This window comes from Monodon monoceros, unplaced genomic scaffold, assembly GCF_005190385.1.
Source record: "Monodon monoceros isolate NGI ecotype Baffin Bay Population unplaced genomic scaffold, NGI_Narwhal_1 Super_Scaffold_14, whole genome shotgun sequence".
Classification (NCBI taxonomy): Eukaryota; Metazoa; Chordata; class Mammalia; order Artiodactyla; family Monodontidae; genus Monodon; species Monodon monoceros.
The window spans coordinates 55,665,354-55,667,961 of record NW_021703770.1 but is presented as its reverse complement, the minus strand read 5'-3'; the positions used below and the strand labels follow the sequence as shown (position 1 = coordinate 55,667,961).

Sequence of the window (2,608 nt, the reverse complement as noted above, 5' to 3'; positions counted from 1 at the left end):
GTGCCGCCAGGGAAGCCCTAAACGTCTCCTTTTTATAAAGACACCATTCATATTGGATTAGGAGCCTACACCACCCAGTATGACCTCATCTTAACTAACTACATCGGTAACAATCCCATTTTCCTAAACATTCTGAGGCACTGTGGTTTAGAACTTCAACATATGAATTTTCAGGGTGACACAAATCATATTCACATAACAGTAAGTATATTTTTAATTAAAAAACTTGGTGGAGTAATGTGAGTAACATGTTTTCTAGTCCTTTCCTAGATGAGAATGTTTATTTTAGTTTCCTTCATATACAAACAACAATTTTACTGGTTATAAAATTTTTGAATCATCCTTTGGACAAAGCAACTTTGAGAATATACCCCATAATCATCTGGTTTTGAAGCCAGACTGATTGTGTCTTCTTTGTGGACATTTCTTCTTCTTGCCCATCTATCTGAAGGCATTTTTTTTTCTTTATCATAGATATAATTTGTAAATAATTTACCTGCCACATAGTAAACCAATTTAATTTACAAAATCTGATAGTATTATTTAGGATGTGGGTTTTGCCATTGAAACAGACAGTCATAGTTCACAAGAGATTAACTCTTATGAAAGATTATATCTCATTTAATTCTCTTTCTTGTAAAAGATCCTCTATGCTCAAGGCTTTCCTCCGTAAAGTCATCAGGGGCCCAGGCTTGGTCTACCCTGATGCTAGTAACCCTCAATACCTAGCTTTCGTCTTCTGGTTTGAAATGTTTATTCCAGTTGCTGCAATTTTATCCCCATTCCAGCTACAGAAGGAAGAAATATAAAGACATGGTTATTTGTGTTAAGGGTACTAACTAGAAATTGTACATGTAACTTTTGCTCCTGTGCTATGGAACAGAATTAGACACATGACCACACTCAGCTGCAGGTAATCTGGAGAAATGTAGTCTTTCCATGGGTAGCCAAGTACTCAACTAAAAATTCTATTAATTTAGAAGAAAAAATATATTAGGGGACATATAGTAAACACTGCTATAGTCTACACTTTTCTTCTCTTAAATATCCATTTGTAACCTCCTTCTCATGCATCTGAATATACTTGCCTTTTTTTCAGGGAATCAACCTCAATGCCCCATCCAGTTACTGTATCCTACTCAAAGTCTAGGATCTCTGGGAAATGTGCAGTCCTACTGGTTACGTCTGAATTTGGCTTATCATGGCCCAGCATCCTCTAAACTAAAAGACAAATTATCTGTCTTCCTCTTGTCACCCACTCCATAGCCAACACTCATATCCAATATGTATATATAATAAGAACATATCAACAACAAATCTTACAAGAGCTGTAGCAAAAAGATGCCAGCTACTCCAGGCCACTCAGGGAGGCTGCCCCATTGCAAGTGTAGTTTCTTCGGGGGGTAGGCAGTGGGTCAGTGACAAAAGGTGATGGTTTCCATGCTAAGGAAGATGTGCATGTTGGTCTTGCTCTCTACCCCATGGCCAGAGCTTCAAGGAGTCATCAAAGGTGATTTCTTCAGACACCTGATCAGGCTCTACCTGCCCCATGCAGATTCTGGCTGACTCCATCATCTCCCCCTCTGCATAGGAGTGAGTGGAATCATTCTCAGTGTGAGGGTTTCTGGAGAGAAGCTCCTCAACCACATTTTGATAGTCTTCCAGACTGATGCATCATTCCCTGTCTGAGTTATACACACAGAACAAAACTCTTAGCTTCTTTTCAGTGCACCTGCACCTGATCCTCCTCCATGGGTTGGAAGTAAGACATGGTAATCAGGAAGCTCTAGAATTAATCTCCTGGGCCAGGCCACTGAGCCCCTTGCACATGCTCATATTGTCAAAGAAGGCAGATGGCTATTTGGATTGTATTTGGTTGAGTTCCAGGCCTGGGACTTTGTTGAAGTTCTCCTTAGGAATGGTGGGCTGATCTCCACTCAGCTTCTTAAACCTCCACTAGAGCTGCTGGATCTAGTCTGCTGAGAAGCCTGTCTTGTCCATAAGTTCCCACACATCCTCAGATTGGAGGAGGGAAGTGCCCATGGTGCTCCTGGCAGGGGCTGTGGGAAATGGCTTACTCACAGGTCCGGGACTGGCATTGGCTCTGCAGCATCTGGTTAGGCCTTGGGTCCAACATGGGTGAGGGTGCCAGGGATGGGTCTGAGCCACAGGTCAAGCAGCTTGGGAAAAGAAAAAATATATATTCATCTAAATAGGAAAGAAAGAAGTAAAACTGTCACTATTTGCAGATAACATAATATTATGCATTGAAAACCCTGAAGATTCCACTAAAAATCTATTAGAACTAATAAACAAATTGAGTAAAGTTGTAAGATACAAAATCAACATAAAAAAGCTGTTGTGTTTCTACACAATAACAAGACAATCAGAAAGATAAATTAATAAAACAATCTCATTTACACCTCTACCAATAAAAAAAAGAAACTAGGTATATATTTATTGGAGGAAGTGATAGACCTGCACAATGAAAATTATAAGACATTGATGAAAGAAACTGGAGAATTATTATTGTTAAAATAACCATACTACTCAATGCACAGACTCCAAAAGCCAAAGCAATCTTGAGAAAGAACAAAGCTAGAGGCAT

The 2,608-nt window shown here is 39.5% G+C and overlaps 1 pseudogene; it reads right to left on the bottom strand.

The window, feature by feature from the left end:
* Positions 1-1,415: 1,415 nt before the first annotated feature.
* On the bottom strand, positions 1,416-2,043 carry LOC114895246 (annotated as a pseudogene).
* Between the last annotated feature and the right edge of the window lie 565 nt (positions 2,044-2,608).